This window comes from Chiloscyllium plagiosum, unplaced genomic scaffold (assembly GCF_037043375.1).
Source record: "Chiloscyllium plagiosum isolate Xiang-an unplaced genomic scaffold, Cpla_swu_hap1 HiC_scaffold_31, whole genome shotgun sequence".
NCBI lineage: Eukaryota > Metazoa > Chordata > Chondrichthyes > Orectolobiformes > Hemiscylliidae > Chiloscyllium > Chiloscyllium plagiosum.
The window spans coordinates 65,642,685-65,664,813 of record NW_028270169.1 but is presented as its reverse complement, the minus strand read 5'-3'; positions in this window follow the sequence as shown (position 1 = coordinate 65,664,813).

The window sequence follows — 22,129 nt, the reverse complement described above, 5'->3', positions numbered from 1 at the left end:
GGCGGTGCTGAGTTTGAGGGATTTGACTGAGACAAGGTGGGGGGAGGGGAAATGAGGAAACTGGTGAAATCCGAGTTCATCCCTTGTGGTTGGAGGGTTCCTCGGCGGAAGATGAGGCGCTCTTCCTCCAACCGTCGTGTTGTTATGGTCTGGCGATGGAGGAGTCCAAAGACTTGCATATCCTTGGTAGAGTGGGAGGGGGAGTTGAAGTGTTGAGCCACAGGGTGGTTGGGTTGGTTGGTCCGGGCGTCCCAGAGGTGTTCTCTGAAACGCTCCGCAAGTAGGCCGCCTGTCTCCCCAATATAGAGGAGGCCACATCGGGTGCAGAGGATGCAATAGATGATGTGTGTGGAGGTGCAGGTGAATCTGTGGCAGATATGGAAGTTTCCTTTGGGGCCTTGGAGGGAGGTGAGGGGGGAGGTATGGGCGCAAGTCTTGCACCTCCTGCAGTTGCAGGGGAAGGTGCCGGGAGTGGAGGTTGGGTTGGTGGGGGGTGTGGATCTGACGAGGGAGTCACGGAGGGAGTGGTCTTTACGGAATGCTGATAGGGGAGGGGAGGGAAATATATCCTTGGTGGTGGGGTCCGTTTGGAGGTGGCGGAAATGACGGCGGATGATGTGCTGTACATGGAGATTGGTGGGGTGGTAGGTGAGGACCAGTGGGGTTCTGTCCTGGTGGCGGTTGGAGGGGCGGGGCTCAAGGGCAGAGGAACGGGAAGTGGAAGAGATGCGGTGGAGGGCATCGTCGACCACGTCGGGGGGGAAATTGCGGTCCTTGAAGAAGGAGGCCATCTGGGTTGTACGTTTTTGGAACTGGTCCTCCTGGGAGCAGATGTGGCAGAGTCGAAGGAATTGGGAGAATGGGATGGCGTTTTTACAGGGGGCAGAGTGGGAGGAGGTGTAGTCCAGGTAGCTGTGGGAGTCGGTCGGTTTGTAGTAGATGTCCGTGTTGATTCGGTCGTCTGAGATAGAAATAGAAAGGTCGAGGAAGGGGAGGGAGGAATCTGAGACTGTCCAGGTGAAGTTGAGGTCGGGGTGGAAGGTGTTGGTGAAGTGGATGAACTGTTCAACCTCCTCGTGGGAGCACGAGGCGGCGCTGATACAGTCATCGATTTTCCAGGTGAATTTGAGGTCGGGGTGGAAGGTGTTGGTGAAGTGGATGAATTGAACACTTGGAAAAACAAAGATGAATTCACCATGTCAGCTCAGTTTCATGGTGGGCAGGTTGTACTTGACATACCTGCTGGGGTTCTTTGAGAATGTAACCAACAAGCTGGTAAATGGGGATGCAGCAAATGCTGTACATCTAAACTTCAGAGGCATTTGACAAGGTGCTGCGTAAAGGACTGATCTAGCAGGTTAGATCTGAGGGGTGAAGGGTAGAGTATTGAATTGGATGGAGGATTGGCTGACTAACAGAAAGCAGAGCATCAAGATAAATGGTCTTTCTCTGGCGAACAGAAACTAGTGAGGGCTCAGTTTTCAAACCTCAATTGTTTACAATTGCCCAATTGCCCAAATGACCTGGAAGCAGAGACAGAGTGTAGTAACTAAAGTCACAGATGCTATTCCACTAGGTTTTCAAATAGGCTGTATGAGGAGCTAAAGAGTTTACAGCTGAATATATATATATATAGGCTTAGAAAATGGGGCAGATTGCTATATCTGGCAGACGGTGTTTAATGTGGATAACTGAACAGTTGAATTTCCTACCGCCACTCCTAATTTCTATTGGTCCATCTACAGTTCTTTGGATTTTATTCACCGTTGGTGGCTGTGGTAACAGGGATCAAGGGGTTTGGTTGAGGGAGATGCAGATTGATCTATGTGTAGGGAACATGACATCAGTGTGGAGAAAATACTGCAGTCGGGCCTTGTTGATTATGACAGCAGGCCTGTCGTAGATGGCCTATCCCTGTTCTTACCTCCTGATGTTTAATTGCCTGGAGTAAACCACATCAAAATGTTGCAGTCAGACAGACAGTTCGTAATTAATATGCCTATTTCGTGATAAAGAAACAAATGACCATTTAGATCAGAAGTAAAGACTTGGCAATTCATTTGAGATTTAATGAATATTTGCTGCAACTGCAGACTGGAACTGGGCGATGGGACATTAAAACACTTCAGCATTGTTGCAACTTTATAGTTTCAATATTGAGTAAAAATATTACATTATCAATTCTGTTAGAAAGTGTCCACAATCTATATGTTATGGAAAATGTTTTGAATGTATTGTGGGCGAATACAAGCATTGAAAAGGTTAGAAAAGGAAAATGTCAAGCGGATATAAGTCTTTAAAAAGGTCTAGGCATGCCAAGGGAACGGGCAAATATGGATTTGTGGATCATAGTTGGGAAAATGTTCCTCCTCATTGTGAACCACTAGCTCATCTTTGTGTCATCCACAACATTATTTACCATTCCCCCCCAAACTCCATCCCTCCCATTCTCATCATCATCGTTTATGAAGTTCACAACTAAGCCTTGATTTTATCCTGTTCTTCAGATCTTGTTCACAGAGAAAGCATTGAGAATTCCATTGTCTTGCTTTTCCTATTTTGGTGAATTTGCAGCATGTTGCAGTTGGGTTTTATTTTATGAGAGAGCCATAAATTTTATTTTGGACCTGGAGCTGAATTCTCCTTTTATACTATGCGCCTCTGTATGTTTTATTAATTAAGCTTGTACTTAATTAGTATTGAATTAGGGTTTGGTGGCTTTCACTGCAACATTTGCGTTCTACGTGGTCCTGGATAATTTTCATTGTATCATTCCCTGCAATAGGCAGAGCTGAAGAAACTTTCTGTCTCCAATAGACAATAGGTGGAGGAGTAGGCCATTCTGCCCTTAGAGCCTGCACCACCATTCAATATGATCATGGCTGATCATCCTTAATCAGTATCCTGTTCCTGCCTTATCTCCATAACCCTTGATTCCACTATCCTTGAGAGCTCTATCCAACTCTTTCTTAAATGAATCCAGAGACTGGGCCTCTACTGCCTTCTGGGGCAGAGCATTCCACACAGCCACCACTCTCTGGGTGAAGAAGTTTCTCCTCATCTCTGTCCTAAATGGCCTACTCCTTATTTTTAAGCTGTGTCCTCTGGTTCGGGACTCACCCATCAGCGGAAACATGTTTCCTGCCTCCAGAGGCAGGATTATTATCCTTTAATAATCTTATATGTCTCAATCAGAGACATATGTCTAAGTCTTCTAAACTCAAGGGTATACAAGCCCATTCGTTCCAATCTTTCAATATAAGATAGTCCCGCCATTCCAGGAATTGACCTCGTGAACCTACGCTGCACTCCCTCAATAGCCAGAATGTCTTTCCTCAAATTTGGAGACCAGAATTGCACACAATATTCCAGGCGCAGTCTCACCAGGGCCCTGTACAGCTGCGGAAGAACCTCTTTGCTTCTATTCTCAATCCCTCTTGTTATGAAGGCCAGCATGCTATTAGCTTTCTTCACTACCTGCTGTAACTACATGCTTACCTTCATTGACTGGTGTACAAGAACACTTTGTACTGCCCCTTTACCTAACTTGACTCCATTTAGGTAGTAATCGGCCTTCCTGTTCTTGCCACCAAAGTGGATAACCATACATTTATCCACATTTATCCACATTAAACTGCATCTGCCATGCATCTGTCCACTCACCTAACCTGTCCAGGTCACCCTGTAATCTCCTAACATCCTCCTCACATTTCACCCTGCCACCCAGCTTTGTATCATCAACAAATTTGCTAATGTTACTATTAATACCATCTTCTATATCATTAATATATATTGTAAAAAGCTGCGGTCCCAGCACTGATCCCTGCGGTACCCCACTGGTCACCGCCTGCCATTGCGAAAGAGAGACAGACACAAATTCATAATTTTGTTTGAAAGAGCTGGAGTGATGAGATTCAAACAAACTCTACATATAGACTCAAAGCATGAGTTCAAATCATATCGGCAAGTCCACCTTGAATTAGAAACACTTTGTTGAAACATGCGCCCAGTTTTCTTCGTATTGTAAAAACAGTTTCAAAAAATGTTCTGACAGCAGCATGGATCTTACAGCTGCTCCTGGGATTGCAGGCAGTTAAATATTTACTGTCGTCTTTTTTGCATTTGATATTATAGTTTATTGATTTAACATTATTTTTTCTATTTTGTTTTATTTACATTCAAAAACAAACTCACGATTTTCTTTCAAGCGAATAGTTTTAAAAATAACTTTTTAAGGGTGGTTTATAAAAAAAAGGAAAAAGTCTATTTATGTTTAAAAAGGTTTCTTTTATTACACTGCAAACCTTTTTTTTGTTCTGTAAAATTAATCAGTTTCTCTTTTTTTAAATAAAGAGTTATACCTTCCTTCTGGAATTTCCTACACATTTTCAGCTCGGGAGAAGATTATTTTCTTCTCGGAGTTTATTGAAGAGGAATATTTTTATTCACTTAATCAGCTAAATTGTTGATTTTGTTTAATTTTTCTGTTTGATTCGCATATGTATATATTTTTCAATTTAACATTACTGACTGTAGGCAATGAAAGTTAACATAAGGTGTCATAAAAAAGTGCTGCTTTTGGCACAATATTATTAAGGTCACATATAAGGGACAGAGAAGATGGCTGGAAGATTTAGAAAGTAATGTTATCCAGCAAATCAGTCATATAGATGTGTGGCTGTCAGGAAAGATAAGAAAGTAGTTCAAAATTATCTGGTGGCTATTCCTCTATCAAAATGATTTTCAGCTTTTCAAACGGCAGAAGGGGGAGATTGCTCTTCCATTTTCTGAGGAAAATGGAAGAGCAATCAATTGTTGGACACTTGGAATTATTCTTATGTTTAGCAGTGTTTGAGATGATTTAGTAGAATTGTTGCCTCAGTGGACTTTTCCATCAGGGCATCAACAGGAGATTCTGTGGCAGTGACCGTTAATTTAGGATGGTTTGTTGCTTTCCCTGTGCGAGGATTAAGAACATCTCGAAACATTTCAAGCACGTTGTTAAAGGTGAGATTGAGTAGCCAAACATTATTGTGATATTGGCAGGAATGCATTTTTTAGGGAAAGATTAAAGCAATACAGAGTGAACTTAAGAGGTGAGGTAGAGTATTTTTTTAAAAAAACCTTTAAAGCAACACTTCCCAATGTCAAACTCAGCTGGGAAAGAACAAAGGGTTAAAGGAGAAAAATCAACGGCTGAAGAACTACTGTGTTGTTGAGGGATTTAGATTTTTGGGAAATTGGAATCTATTTTAGAAAGAAATGACCTGTTCAGAATGGATTGGTCTAATCTAAACTGTAAAGCAACAAATATCTTAGCAGGGAGATTTCTTCATTCTATGTGCGGAGATGTTATATTTATAGAGATGGCAAGGGGGATATTCCAAGTAGCAGTACAAATGGTAGGATGGTTTGAGAAGTTTATGAATATGAGGAGAGCATGTCAATTAGTAAAGAAAAACAAGAGAGTCAAGAGTATATTGTAATCCTGAAGCACGAAATTGCATTTATTTCAATGTAAGGAAGGGTTGGATGGTGAAGAATTTGTCAAATATGTTCAAGAAGACATACTTCATCAATATGCGGATGATTCTAACAGAGAAGGAGCAAAACCATGCCTTCTTTTGTGCAAAAGGCAGGGCGAGTGACTGAAGTAAACGAGGGAATACTTTGGGTATTGCAATCATAACTCTATTAGTTTCATAATGGGTATGGAAAAGAATAAGGCTTTCATTTTTTTTTAATTGGAGTACCATAAATGTTAATGGCATGGGACAAGGACTTATCAAGTTTGATTGGAGTAGACTGTTAGCAGGTAAAACGCTGTCTGACAAGTGGGAAGCGTTCAACAGTCTGACAACGGTAGTTGAGAGGCATTATGTTCCAGTTAGAGTGTAGGGTAAGGCTGGTAATATTAAGGAGCAATGGTCAAGTACAGTTATTGAGCTTTTATTCAAGAATCAAAGAAAACCTTACTTTAGATATGGACAACTTTATTCAATTTAATCTCTTAGTCAATATAAAGACATTACTTCAAGAGAAATCAGGAAAGCAAGAAGAAGATATGAGATAGCATGGGCAGATAAGGTTAAGGATAATCCAAAGACATTGTGCAGCTACATTAACAGCAAGACGGCAAGGCCTCTCAAAGGCCATGAAGGATAAGCCATGTTTTGAACCCAGGAGGTGAGGATTAAAATCATCCCATTCCTGTGTATCCGACAGCAGCAAACACACACTTCACTTCACATTCATCCAGCTTGAACTCTATCTGCTATTTGTCAGTCTATTGACCCATTTCATCAAGATCCTTTTGTATTCGTAGAAACCCTTCTTCACTGTCCACTGTGCCACCAGTTTTGGTGTCATCCGCAAACTTACGAACCATGCCTTCGATATTCTCAGGCAAATCATTTACATAAATGACAAACAATGAAAACCAAGAACCAACCTCTGTGGAACACTGCTGGGTACAAGCATCCAGTCCAAAAGGCAAGTGCCCACGATTACTCTCTATCTCCTGCCATTGCAACAATTGAAAGTGCTGGAGAGAAACCCAGCAGTTCAGGCAGTATCGGAGTAGAGAAAAATGGAATTAACTCTTTTTGAGTCCAACATAACTTGTTCAGAACAGGTTCAGCTAAGACTTGATACGTTAACTCTGGTTCTCTGCCCAGATCCTGCGTCATCTGTTGCATTTATCCATCATTTTGCATTTGTGTTTCAGATTTCTACTATCTCTAATATTTTGCTTTTTCATGATTGGTCTGGATGTTATATTTGGACAAGATGCTCCATTCCTGTTCCCATCACTTGTGCCAGTGACACATGTATTACACTATACTCTGTGTCTTCTTTAAGTTCTGAAAATAAATGCGCAGATCTCATCAAAGTGATTTTGATGTAAAGGGCCTTTTAGAGACAGCTACACTTGATGTAAAAAATAGGAATAGTTTATTAATTATGACATTGTCTGTGCGTTTTATGTCTCAACTTGTCTCCCCAGTCTCTGAACATCTTCAATACATTTCTCTGAATAATTTCAGCAAAGATGGTTGCCATGCAGCCCATCATCTCTGTACCAGTTCGGTATGAGCTGTATCCTAAATGTTACGCTGTTGTAACTCACAGTAACCCAACACATTTTGTTATCAGTGTCTGTTTTTATTTCTGAATATCTCATCCAGATATAAACAATCTTAACAACCTGTATAACATGTGATTAAACAGTCTGTATATAAGATATAATTTTGCACATGACATTTAAAATTATCCTGTTCTGTTCACATTGTTGCTCAGCATTCCATGTAACAAAGTTCATCTGTTATCTTGCTCGGCATTGCATTTCATTCCATTTGTGAGAAATAGTGATGGCTGAATACTCGTGACTGGGAGATATTACGGTACTGCCCTCAGGTCTCCTCAGTCACTGGCCACAGCCCTTTCTGTCTCATAGCCATTATCACCTTCATTCTGTCACTGACTCATTAATTCATGACTGTTAATTATCAAGGTTATTGTACATTGTTATGCAGCAGGCCCGACCCTCAAAACATTCTTAAGCGCGTTGCCCAGACCATAATGTTGCCATTTGTTGAAGTTAAGTGTATAGTGGATATTCCCAGAGTGAGTTAGCTGGTGCAACTGCTGACTTTTAAATAAATAGAATTTATTTACAAAAATAAGGAATGAAACACAACGAACTGAAAACACTGTACCTGAATAATTCATCCTTTCCAAAACTGATCTCCAATTAATGATTCTGATCCAAATTACTTACAACAATCCCAATAAACAAACCCCTGACCACAAAGAGTAAACATTACACAAAAAAGAAGCTTATTGGTTACGAGGTCAGAGGGCTGAAAGAGGGGGAGAGCGTCCAGTTTCAACAGTGACCCTGACTCAACTAACCGTCGAACTGAACTGACCCATGCAGCCGGACAGCTGGCCACATCCTCTTAATTAAACCAGTTTTTAAAAAAGACTTGAAAGCCTTCTTTCTGAGGCATTATCTGTTAGGTAAAAACCAAAGGACCCCAATGAAGCATTCAAAATTGAAACATGTTGGAACTTTGGATCGTTTAGAACCTCTCTGAAAACAATTCAAAGACAACATAACCTTGTAAAGAGACAGCCTGTGTGACAGCTCCCCTGATATATAATTGAATCATCAATATCCAAAGATGGCTTTGATTTTCAAAACTCCCAAAAATAGTGGTTCGTACTTTAAAATGTGCATGTACATTCGTTTGCTATAAACATGCAAATGTGCACAACTACATCCAGATTCAGTGTGTGGTACTCCCATTATTTGAGTGCCTCCATTAGTCACTTAAGTCTCAACAATGCATTGGCAATCATGTTTTCAAAACCTGCCCCATGCACAATTTTCTAATTGAATGGCTGTTAACAACAGGCTCCAGCTTAACAGTTCAGCATTTTTGTCCTTAAATGTCTCCAAAAAATTCTCAGATACATTGCTGGTAATCACCTTCTGAACCTGTGCCAACTTTAGAAAATTATCCCTGTAAGAATGTTGCTTAAACGTAACTGCACCTCCTATAGCTACATTGTGCACAATTAGGTTAGTACTTCCAAGTTAATATCTGCATATATCCCCATGTGATAGTAATAACTCTTTCTGGTCATTTCAATTTTTCTCAGGGAGGCAACTCAATGTTGTATCCCAATTTTAGAAAAGAACCTCATTGTCCACTTTAATTTGAGGAATATCCCATTCATAATCCTCTGAACGTGGTTCTTCCTTCTGTGCCGTAATCATTAACACCTTGTCCTCTTGCAATCCTTCCCTGTCCAAGTACATTTTGAGCCTATTCACATGACATACACTGTGAGATTTATTTCTGTCTGGAGTCCTTATCAAGTAGTTGCTCTCACTCAATATCCTTTGTATTTGGTAAGGTCCACTAAACCTTACTTTTCAAGGTTCACCTATCCCTGGAAGTAACAGTAATATCTTATCCCCGATAGTAAAATTGCAACATTTTGATTTCCTGTCTGCTTCCTGTTTTATTGCATGCTGCATTACTTTTAAATGCTGTCTAGCCAACTCCCCAGGGCTATTAATCGTTCCCTAAAATTTCAGACCTAGTCCATATGTATGGCCTTTGAATTCTGATTTACTATTTTCTCATTAATCAATTATAATGCTCCTCTCACTTAATGCCCAGAAACTAATTGGAAATGGATTGAATTTGCTCTGGGTTAATTTGGTGCATCCATGATCACATAAAGCACAAATGGGATTCCCTTACCCTAATCATCAGGATAACCCTGACCATAAACCCTCAACATGGTCTTTAATGTTTAATGTCACCTTTCTAGTGATCCCTGCAATTTTAGATGGTGTGAAGTCGATTTGAATTGCGTTATTCCTATGATATTATAGTGAGTAATTTGGATGTGAAGTTTGAACCTTGATCTCACTGTATCTCTATTGGTAGTCTGTATCTCTTTAAAAAGATTGATTCTTCTGCAATTCTCTTAGCTGTGATATTGCATCTCAGGATGGCCTCTGGAAATCTAATTGATGCATCCATTATTGTTAACAAATACTGGTGCCCACTTTTTTTTGTTTGAGGTCGGGGACCTAGTCAATTAATTAAGACTCTTGTAAAAGGTTTCTCAAATGCTGGAATAGTTAAGAAAGGTGCAGGTTTTATTATCACTTGTGTTTTTCCAATTACCTGACATGTATGACATGTCTGGCAAAATTCAACTACATTCTCTTGCAGTCCAGGCCAGTAAGCATTTCTCCGTATTTCAGCCTGTGTTTTCCTCACTTCTGAGTGACCTTTAGGTGGTAGCTCATGTCCCATCCTTTCTGTACCCCATGGGCAATACGATTTGATGCACCTCTGCCCAATTATCATGTCCTTGAATATGTGATCATCTCCATTTCCTCATTCGGACATAACACTCGAGGACACATTCAAAATTCCTACTGTATGTACTTTTTGATACAAATGCTTTAACATTTTATCTTTCCGCTGTAATCAGTTAGCTTAGCTGAGCTAAAAACATTTGCATGATCACCTATTTGCTCCTGTTTTTTCTCAACTATCTGATGGAACAAGTCTCTGTTAATGCCACTTAAGCTTCCTTATTTTTACATTTTTGATCTTTCCTGTTTGAACTGGTGACATTGGGACTTTGTTACCCCACAATCAGGAAAGCTTCCACGATAAGACTCCTGCATTGCTTCAGTTACCTGTGTCTCCATTGGCTTTTCAACCAGAGTAGGCGGCACGGTGGCACAGTGGTTAGCACTGCTGCCTCACAGCGCTAGAGACCCGGGTTCAATTCCCGCCTCAGGCGACTGTCTGTGTGGAGTTTGCACGTTCTCCCCGTGTCTGCGTGGGTTTCCTCCAGGTGCTCCGGTTTCCTCCCACAGTCTAAAGATGTGCAGGTCAGGTGAATTGGCCATGCTAAATTGCCCGTAGTGTTAGGTAAGGGGTAAATGTAGGTGTATGGGTGGGTTGCGCTTCAGCGGGTTGGTGTGGACTTGTTGGGCCGAAGGGCCTGTTTCCACACTGTAAGTAATCTAATCTAATCTAATCTAGGCAGCACTCGTACTAGTGAATCAGCTATATTTTTCGCAAGGACAAATTGTATTCCTGAAGCTGAGATTTATAGTTAGTTACATATATGCTGGAGGAAACATCACAGAAGCGCTTCACAGGAGGGTCCCAAGCACTGAGGATGTCACCTAGTCAGGGCACGAAACATCTGCAACACAAATTCCCAGCTCAGCGAACAGAACCACAACAGCTTTTCCTTGGCTCAAGGAAACTCTGTCCTTGATTGTTTTCAGAGGGGCATTAAAATGGGGCCTGACTCCGATCTGTCTGGCTCCGTACAGAGATGATATATGGAACTTCCGGCCAAAGTGGTCATGCTTTAGAAGGGACCTTATAATGAAAGGGGAGTGGTCAGCTTTTTTTAGCTGAACGAGCTGAGCTGAGCTGAACAGTTTTCAGTTGAGTCTCGAACTGGGAAGTTCAACAGGCAGCTGTGTGGAAACTCTCTCTCTTTTCTGTCCTCCAACTTCAACCTGAAAGCATGTGTTCCATTTCTACTGGTTTTTAAAGGGAGTTTGCATATTGGGACCGTTGTGTATATTTGGAATAGCATAATTAAGTCTAGCTGGATAGGTTGATTTCGGTAGGGGGTCCTTATTCTGTTCTTTGTGTAATTTTGTGAATAAAGTTTTTGTCTGTTTTAAAATTTAGTTGACAACCTCCCTATCTTACTCCTGGTAATTTTCGTTGTACACTTACCGAAACAAATAGCAACGTTATGCCCTGGGCTGCCTGCTTCAGAATATTTTAAGTGGTCTAGCCTAGTCCATAATGGATTGGGACTCTTTGCGGGATTTTAAACAGCAAGTGTGAGGTGCTCGTGTCTTTATTACGGGTTTTGGTTTTGTTGTGTAGACAAAGCTTGGGATAGCAATGGCTCTTTCAGTCGCCAAAAGTTTCCTGCATGTGGATGCAGTGACTCGAAGTTTTGAAGAAAATGAATAAGACCAAGTTGCATGAATTAGCAGAGAAGCTGGAATCAGAACTGCCTGCTTCTGTGAGGAAAGTAGAGTTAGTTGTAGTAGTAAGTCATCAATTAAACTTGCTGGAGAAACCATCAGAATCTATACAGATCGTAAGAATTCAATTGCAAAGGAAGCAGCTTGACTTAGCGGTGAGAGGTAAAAAAGGAATGGGCAGCAGAAATAAAACAGTTTCAGTTACGATTAAAAGCAGAACAGAGAGAAAAATAGAGAGCAGCAGAGGAGAAAGAAAGAGACAGCTTTTGAACAGCAAAAACTGACACTTAAAAAGGAAAGTCAGCGTAGAAGGCTGGGGGTTGGGGGTCGGGTTAGTGAGGAAGAGAGTGAGGATGAGCAAGCCCCAGGTAGTCAGAAGCCGAGACGATTACAAGCATTGTCTAAATTTGATGACAAGGATGTGGAAGTCTTTTTCAACTCATTTGAAAAGGTGGCTAAACAAATGCAGTGGCCAGAGGCGATAAGAGTTTTGTTGATCCAAACGAAATTTGTAGATAGGGCTAGTGAGGTATTTGCATCAGAGGAGGTATCTGCGGAATATGAGGAGCTGAAAAAAGCCATTTTAACTGCATATGAGCTTGTACCAGAAGCCGATAGACAAAGTTTCAGGAATTAACAGATATCCTGGTCAAACCTATATTGAGTTTGAAAGGATCAAACAGAGTAATTTCGATAGAAGGATAAGAGCTTTAAAAATCAAGCAACCTATGATGCCCTTAGAGAGGTAATTATTTCGGAGTAATTCATAAATTCACTGCCTGAAGTTGTGGGAACTCATGTGGAAGAGCAGAGAGTGATAACATCAAGGTTAGCAGCTGAAGTGGCTGATGATTATGAGCTGTTCCATAAACTTGGTTTGGCTTCCAGAATCAATTTCAGTCCATCAGAAATACAAATTGGAGCAAAGAGATGACCTCACGTGGAAAGGGAAAAGTAGATCTCAGTGAAGATCATATGGCGAATTTACCTCAGGGTCAAAAAAGAAACCCTTGAGGGGAACAAACAAGATAAAAGACCCAGGCGTTTTCATTATAATAAAGTGAGCCACACAAAATCACAGAGTTGTGTGCGGGGAGAAAACCAGATGTAGGAAAACCAGAGAAGACTGTAAGATTTGTTGGAAGGTAACAAAAAGCTCAAGGGAAGTTAGACAACTGTCTCAGAGTGTACAAGATGGTCAGAGGATGATCAAGGAGGACGTGCCAGATCTGCTTAAAATATCTACATGCAAGGGTAAAGTTTATTCACATAGGCCAGGAGCAATAGATATGGAGGTTCCAATATTAAGGGACACATGATCTTCTCAGTCTGTAATGCTGAGGAATGAGGAGATATGTACTCCTGAGGGACTATTGCCAGAAAATATGCGGGTAGCAGGAAATCATTGTGAGACAAAAAGTGCTCAGTTATGTAAAGTGAGGTGAGAGAGCCCAGAGAAGAGTAGAGAATGTGTGGTAGGAGTACTGGACCCCAAACTCTCAGCTCGAGGAATAAAATTTGTCCTTGCAAATGATATAGCTGATTCACCAGTAGGCGTGCTGCCTACTCTAATTGGAAAGCCAGTGGAGAACTGGAGAACGGTTTCAAGGAAACCATTTCAAGGAAGTTTCCCTGATTGTGTGATCACAAGATCACAGATGCACAGTTTGAAGCAGGAGAGATTAAAAGACACAGATAAGGAAGCTGACATAGAGTTATCCGAATCCTTTTTTTTGACCAGGTAAGTGGAACAGAGAAGGAGCAAGTAAGAAAACGTGCAAGTATTTTTAGCTCTGCTAAGCTGAATGATTTGCAGCAGAAAGATGGGGAATTAAAACAGTTAAATCAAAAGATATTTAGCAAGAAAGAGAATGAATGCATTCCCGTGTGTTATTACTTAACAAACGATGTCTTAATGTGGATATGGAGATCAGCGCACATTGAAGCAGGAGAAAGTGAGGTCAGCAGATGCTGGAGATCAGAGCTGAAAATGTGTTGCTGGAAAAGCGCAGCAGGTCAGGCAGCATCCAGGGATCAGGAGAATCGACGTTTCGGGCATAAGCCTTCCTGAAGAAGGGCTTATGCCCGAAACGTCGATTCTCCTGATCTCTGGATGCTGCCTGACCTGCTGTGCTGTTCCAGCAACACATTTTCAGCACATTGAAGCAGATCAGATGTGGGCAGAAATTCATCAAATTGTTTTGCCTGTTGGGTATAGAAAGGAGATGCTGCGAGTGGCACATGAGCTACCACTTGGAGATCATTTCGGGTTGAGGACAATGCAGGTTGAAATACAAATATATTTTCACTGGCCTGGACTACACCAAGATGTAGTTGAATTTTGCCAGACGTCTCAAACATGTCACAAAGGCAGTAATAAAACCTGCAACTTTAATAGCTATTCCAGCATTTGAGGAACCTTTCACAAGTGTCTTGATAGATTGCGTAGGTCCCCTACCTCAAACAAAAAGTGGGAATAACAATTTATTAACAATAATGGGTGTGTCGACTAGATGTCCAGTGGCAATCCCATTATGCAGCATCACAGTTAAAAAAATTGTAGAAAAAATACTTACTTTTTTTTAACTAGATACGGACTACCAATCGAGATCCAGGCAGATCAAGGATCAAACTTCACATCCGAACTATTCAAGGCAGTGATGGATAACTTGGGAATTAAGCAATTCAAATTGACCAAATTCAGACTATTTGAATTCATTTTTGGGCATGAAGTAAAAGGACAATTAACATTGGTTAAGGAGAAATTAATAAGTCAGAATTCAGAGACCACCCATTTGGATGATGTGTCAAATTTTAGGGAACTATTAAATAGAGCTGGAGATTTGTGTAGACAACATTTAAAAGTATTGCAGCATACAATGTAACAGGAAGTGGATCAGAACTCACAAATTCGGAATTTTGCAATTGGGAATAAGGTATTGGTGTTACTTCCAGTAACAGTTGAGCCTTTAAAAGCAAGTTTTAGTGTACCTTATCAAATTGGGAAGAAATTCAATGAGGTAATCTACTTGATACGGACTCCAGACAGGAAGAAACCTTACAGAGTGTGTCATGTGAATATGCTCAAAAGGTATTTTGATCGGGAAGGAAAGCAAGACGATAAGGTGTTAATGATTACAGCACAGAAGGAAGAACCACGTTCAGAGGGTTCTGAACTGGACATTCCTCAAATCAAATTGAACAAATAGAAAGTTGTCAAAAATTGGGATAAATTATTGAGTTACCTTCCACAATAAAAGCAAAGCGACCTGAAAAAGTTATTACTATCTCGTGGAGCGATATGTGGCTATGAACTGGGAAGTACAAAAATAATTGTGCATGATTTAGACACAGGAGATGCTGTTCTGATTAAGCAACATCCTTATAGGCATGACCCTCCAAAATTGGCACAGGTTCAGAAGGAGTAGAGCGCATGCTCCAAGATGGCATAATTAATGTGAGTTACAATGACTGAGATTCTACCCCGAAAGTTTGTCCCAAACGTTAAGCAGTGTGGCTGCTCCCCTCACTGAATTGTCAAGGGCAAAAGCTGTCAGTGGATAGAGGACTGTCAAATAGCATTTGACAGCCTAAAAACTGTGTTAACCACTGCCCACAGTATTAGCTACACAGGATTACACGAAGCATTTCAAGGTGGCTATCGATGCCAGTGATGTGGGTGTCAGCCTGGTGTTCCTGCAGGAGGATGACGAGGGAATAGAAAGATCCATCGGGTGTTTTTTCTAAGAAGTCGAACATTTATCAACAGAAATGTTTAACAGTGTAGAAGGAGACTTTAAGCTTGGTATTGCCATTAAAACATCACAGTAATTATATTACCAACAATGCATCCGAGACAATCATAGACACTGATCACAACACATTGACGTTTGTGGAAAGATTCAAGGACAAAAATGCCAGACTGTTTAGATGGAGCTTGTTGTTGCAGCCATTCAATCTGACAATTGTGCAGGTGGCAGGTCGCGAAAACATGTAAGCCGATGAGTTAGTCAGACTCCAATGAGATAAGGGGGCGTTCGGTGGCGGGAATGCAGCGGCCTGAATTTTCATGGGTTTGTGCATGTTTGCGTGTTTAGTTAGTATAGTGTATATGTCTGGGTTTGAAGGGATAAAAATGCAACCATCTTTTTGTATTCTCGTTATTTTTTAAAGGGAGGGGTAGATGTCACAAAGCTAGTCCCTTTTTCGTCCAAAAGCTGTTCCTTGGCTCAAGGAGAGTCTGTCCTTGATGTTTTTCAGAGGGACAATAAAATGGGGCCGGGCTCCGATCAGTCTGGTTTGTTACAGAGATGAAAAGGATTTTCATAGGCCTTTTGTTCATATGGAAACAGATGAGACTTCAGGCCGAAGTGGCCATGCTTTATTAGTGACCTGTATAATGAACGGGGAGTGGTGAGCTCTTTTCACTGTCCTAGCTGAGCTGAGCGGAGTAGTTTTCAGTTGAGTCTTGAACTGCGAAGTTCAACAGAGTGCTGTGTGGAAACTCTTTCTCTTTTCTGACCTTAAATTTCAACATGGTAGCATGTATTCCATTAATACTGGTTTTAATTGGGAGTTTGCTTATTGGGAGAGTTGTGTATATTCGGAACAGAATAATTAAGTTGAGCTGAATGGTTGAATTCTGTCGGGATTCTTTATTCTGTTCTTTGTGTTTCGTTGTGTAATTTTATACATAAAGTTTTTGTCTGCTTTAAAATCTAGTAGTCAATCAGTTAAATTACTCCGGGTAATTTTCATTATACACTTACCAAAACAAATTGCCAAGTTCTGCTCTGGACTGCCTGCGTAAGGCTGTTTTGAGTGGTCTAGCCTAGTCTCAGAGATGGAAGATGCCTCCTTGGGGCTTGGTACAAACCAATCACTTTCTCTCCTCATGGTCAGCAAACCATGTTAATGTAACATGTGTATACCAATAGCAATAGGGCCAGGAGAAAGAACATGGAGGAGTCTGTCTGTGCAGTCTCTGCCTCATTGGTTTGTCATGCTGCAGCATCAATGACAACCTCCTATTTCAGTGTAACAGTTCGGTGGGGCTGAATGGCCTCTTCTGTTCATGTGTTAGTGTCTCGAGGAACTGAATGTCTGCCTCCTGGCCCGAGGGCAGAGGTTCAAGGACTTCAGTGGGCAACCCGTGGTTCCTGCTTACCAGCGTGTTGTGCTGACTAAACTCTATCTTCCTGAGTTATAGGAGACAAACAAGAGGCTGGAAGAACACAACAAGCCAGGCAGCATCATGAGATAGGAAAGTCAACATTTCAGGTATAACTGTTCTTCAGGACTGAGGGTGGGGGTAGGGACCGCTGCAGGTAAAGAGAGAAGGGAGTGGTTGGGGTATGGAGAGCAGCGGGATAGTGAGGTACAAATACGTGGACACGTAGTTGGGAGATGGGAGGTATTAATCCAGTTGGGAGCTGGAAGACATCGTCATTAGGTGGAATGGAAGGGAGGGAGATGGGCTGGAAAGGGAGAAAGGGCATGGGTAGGAATTTTATTTCAAATTGGAGAAGACAATGTTGCGTCCTCCAGGCTGTAGGCTTGACAGGCAGAAGATAAGGTCTCGATTAGAGTGATGCTGGAAAAGCACAGCAGGTCAGGCAGCATCCAAAGAGCAGAAAAATCGACGTTTCGGGCAAAAGCCCTTCATCAGGAATAGAAGGGCCTGCAGAGACATAAATGAGAGGGGGTGGGCATGGATGGAAAGCAGCATAGAGCACAATAGGTGAATGGGGTTGTGGATTGGGGTAATAGGTCAGAGAGGAGGGCGGGGGAACGTAGCAAAGAGTGCAACAGGTGAATGGTAATGTCGAAGGCTTTTTTGGAGCCTTGGATGGGCTTGAGGGAGGAGGTGTGGGCGCAGGTTTTGCCATTCGTGCGGTGGTAGGGGAGGGTTCCAGGAAGGGAGGGTGGGTTGTTGGGGGGCGTGGACCTGACCATTTAGTCATGGAGGGAACGGTCTTTGCTGAAAGCAGAACTGGTTGGGGAGGGAAATATATCCCTGGTGGTGGGGTCCATTTGGAGGTGACGGAAATGTCTTCGGATGACGTGGTTTATGTGAAGGTTGGTAGGTTGGAAGGTGAACACCGGGGGGGTTCTGTCCTTGTTACGTTTGGAGGGGTGGGGTTTGGGGGCGGAGGGGCGGGATGTAGACGAGATGCATTGGAGGCCATCTTTAACCACGTGGGAAGGGAAATTGCGGTCTCTAAAGAAGGAGGGCATCTGGTGTGTTTGATGCGGCAACTGGACCTCGTGGGAGCAGATACGGCGGAGGAATTGGGAATATGGGATGGCATTTTTGCAGGAGGTAAGGTGGGAAGAGGTGTAATCCAGTTAGCTGTGGGAGTCGGTGGGTTTGTAAAAGATATCAGTGTCAATTCAGTCTTCATTAATGGAGATGGAGAGGTCCAGGAAGGGGAGGGAGGTGTCAGAGATGGTCCAGGTGAATTTACGGTCAGGGTGGAATGTGTGGCGCCAATACAGTCATCAATGTAGCGAAGGAAGAGGTGTGGAGTAGTGCTGATGTAATTATGGAAGATGGACTGTTCTATGTAGTCAACAAAGAGACAGGCATAGCTGGGGCCCATATGGGGTCCCATGGCTACCCCTTTCGTCTGGAGAAAGTGGGAGGATTTGAAGGAGAAATTGTTAAGGGTGAGCACCAGTTCAGCCAAACGAATGAGAGTGTAGGTAGATGGGTACTGTTGGGACGTCACGAGATGGAGAAATGGAGGGCTTGGAGGCCCTGGTCATGGCGGATGGACGTGTAGAGGGATTGGATATCCATGGTGAAGATGAGGCGTTGGGGGGCCGGGGAAACGGAAGTCTTGGAGGAGATGAAGGGTGTAGGTGGTGTCTCGAACATATGTGGGGAGTTCCTGGATTGGGGGGATGGGACAGTGTCAAAGTAGATGGAGATGAGTTCGGTGGGGCAGGAGCATGCTGAGACAATGGGTCGGCCAGGGTGGTCAGGTTTGTAGATCTTGGGAAGAAGGTAGAAGCTGGCAGTGTGGGGTTCCCGGACTATGAGGTTGGAAGCTGTGGGTGGGAGATTTCCTGAGGTGATGAGGTTCTGTGTGGTCTGGGAAATGACTTTATGCTACTTTCTCCCACCCCCATCCCCCTCTCATTTATCTCTCAACTCTGCAGCCACCCTGCCTTTATTCCTGATGAAGGGCTTTTGCCCAAAACGTCAATTTTCCTGTTCCTCAGATGCTGCCTGACTTGCTGTGCTTTTCCAGAACCACTCTAATCTAGACTCTGGTTTCCAGCATCTGCAGTCCTTAGTTTTACCTAGAAGATAAGGTGTTGTTCCTCCAATTTGCAGTCTGCCTCACCATGGCAAAACAGGAGGTCAGGGATGGTTATGTCAGAAAGGGAATGGGAAGGAGAATTCAAATGGGCAGTGACTGGGAGGTCAGGTTGGCTCCTGCAGGCCCGACCGTGATACTCGGTGAAATGTTTATATTCGGTCTCCCCAATGCAGGGAACACCACATCAGGAGCACCTGATGCGGAAAAGTAGATTGGATGAGAGGCAGGTGAACCTCTGTCTGAGTTGGAAGTACTGTTAAAGCCTATAAGGAGGTGGAGGAGGCAGTGTGCCAGCAACTTTTGCATCTTTTGCAGTTACAGGAGAAGGTACCTGGGGGTGATTGCGTTGATTGGTCGGAGATGGGCCCGGTGATGGGATCCAAACCTAGTATACTGCATCTAGTGCACCCGATGTAGTCTTCACTGCATTGGGAGGACCAAATGTAAATGAAGGGAATGTTTTGCTGAATACCTTAGTCGGGCTTGTTAGGCTGACCTCACCTCCTCTTCCCTTCCTATTTCAATTCTCTCTCCCAATCCCGTTCTGACATGGCCATCCTTGGCCTTCTCCATTGCCGCACCGAACCAAACCATAAATTGGAGGAACAAGATCCCAACCGTCACCTGTGCAGCCTACACCCCGGGGACTCAACATTGAATTCGCCAATTTCAAATAATCTCCCTTTCAATCCCCTGACTCCCTTCCTAGGCCCTCCCCTCCCTTCCATTCCTGTGAGCAACCCTTTGTCCAGCTACCAATTGGATTCAGCCCTCCCATCACCAACCCGCTGATACCCTTAATCTGTGTTCACTTGTCCCAACCTCGCCACTCTACCTCCTCCTCTCTCACCCGCCCCTTTATCTATAGACTCCTTACTTCCACCCACAGTCCTGACGAAGAGTTATATCCAAGGCGTTGACTTCCCAACGTCTTGATGCTGTCTTGCTTATTCTGTTCTTCCAGCCTCCTGCCTGTCTATTTTGGATTCCAACAGTTGCTGTTTTTTTTTAAATTATCTTCTTGTGTAATAGGCAGGAGAGAGTGAATGTGTTGAGCCTCTTGTTATCCAATAGGTCTGATGGGCTGAATGACTTTCTTATATTACTGTAAAACAAGCTAGAGTTGCTGAAGAGGTTCCTCTTTTTATTAACAGTGGAAATGTTTAATGTCCAGCAGTGCTTTTCATTAATGTTACCAATACCTTAACAACACAAGCTTGAATGTTGTCCAGGTTTGATACTTTAATACCTTCGGAGTTGACTCATTGTTCTGAACATTATATAATCTTCACAGAACATCCTCACCTCTGATCGTATGACAGAGGGAAAGACATTGATGAAGCAGCTGAAGATGTTTGTGCCGAAGAAGCTACCTGAGGATTGCCCACAGAGATATCCAGGGATTGGGAGGATTGATGTCCACCAGCCCCATTGTGCTCTGAATGATCCAACCAGTGGGGAGTTTACAAATGATACCCATCAAGTTCAATTTTGTTCAGTCTCCTTGACACCTTGCTCAGTCAAATACTGCCGTGATCTCAGGTTCAATCATTCTCACGTTGTGTTCACATTTTTTGTTCATGTCAATAGGCCAAGGTGTGGGGAGTGTTTCCTTCTCTCAGAGGGTAATGACGGTTGGGACCAGACAGTTAGGGGAGGCTACATCACTGAAATGTTGGGGGGTGGAAGTGGGTGTCAATGGATTTTGAACCATTAGAGAGTCGAGGGCTATAAAGAATTGGGCACGAAAGAGAAATTGCGGCCGAGTGTAGATCACCCCCGACTTTACTGAATTGAAGGTCAGGCCTGAGGGGCGATGTAGCCTAGTGTTATTCCAGTATACAGGAGAGGACCTGCTGCTCTGTTCCAGCAACGCATTTTCAGCTCTGATCTCCAGCATCTGCAGACCTCACTTTCTCCTCGTTATTCCAGTATACCCCATAGACCAGTCACTTTGTGGCCTCTTCCATTTCCTGTGTTACTGACTTCAAGTAGCTGAATAGACTGATCATGTTGCTGTGTAACTGGACACTGGTGCTGCATGATCTACTCGAGGTACAGTTTTATAGATCCTGAGGGCTGATTGGCCTCCTCCTGTAACAGGTAAGGACCGCGACATTTATTCACTTTCAAACATTCTAGTACGTCCAAAATCTCCTTTTGGCTGTTGTCCGAAGCCGCTTGTGTCAAAGCCTTACTGCTTACTCTGCTACCAACGGCATGTCTCTCTACCCCTCCACATTTAGTTTTGGTCAGGGAAGAAAGGAGACACTACAGTCATGTAGTGTTTGGGCCGTCAGCGCTTCTTGACACCTGGCCCCTGACTATCTGCTTCCCAGTGCAGGTCGCTGCTTGGCCTTGGAGAGAGTCTTACTAAAGTAGGGGTGACTGTGTCGATGCAAATCCTCACCCCGTCAGGCAATCCGTATTGTCGCAGTCCTCTGGTCCTTTCTGTCTATTAGTATCGTGTTTATGAATTCCTTGAATCCCTCGATTGCATTCCAAACTGTGTCTCACTCCATATAGAGAGAGGTGGATGTTCTTGTAGATACAGGGCTATTGGAAAAGAACACCATTGGACATAAGGGCAACAATATGTCTATCCGCTCACTGAGTCTGCTTTTCCTTCGATTAGGTTATATTTATTTTGTCAATGCCCCATTCCACTTTCCTGTGATTTCCCTGTAACACTTGTATAAAAATCTGTCTGTCTCAGCCTTGAAGATATTTAATGATCCAGCCTCAACAGCCCTCCAAATTTTCTACAATTGTTTCCCTCTCACTGATGTGAGACTTGGTGGTTATTAATCTGGGGATTTTCCCAACCTTTATCTTGCACAAACTTCCAATTCTTCCTCAACTCCTGTATCAATTCGCTCAAGGGACACACAGTCAATCTCCCTGAATCCAGGAACTGCTTCTCCAAACTGAAGACCGATTCATTGGATGTATTTAACACATTCTCTGGCTCTGTGAACAGGCTGTCCCTTTGGTCCCTAGTACACCCCATTCTTTCCTGCGTTAACCTCTTCCCCTTAATAAACAAATAAAAAAAAAGACTTTGGATTCTTGCTAATCTTACCCGCTAATGTTTTATCACCCCTACTTCTGCTCTTCCACTGACTTTTTAAGCTTAGCCCTACACTTTCTATATTCTTTTAAGACCCCCATTGACCCACTCATTTGATACCTGCTTTAAACTTCTCTTTCCTTTTTCATTCTGTTTGGAATTTGTGTC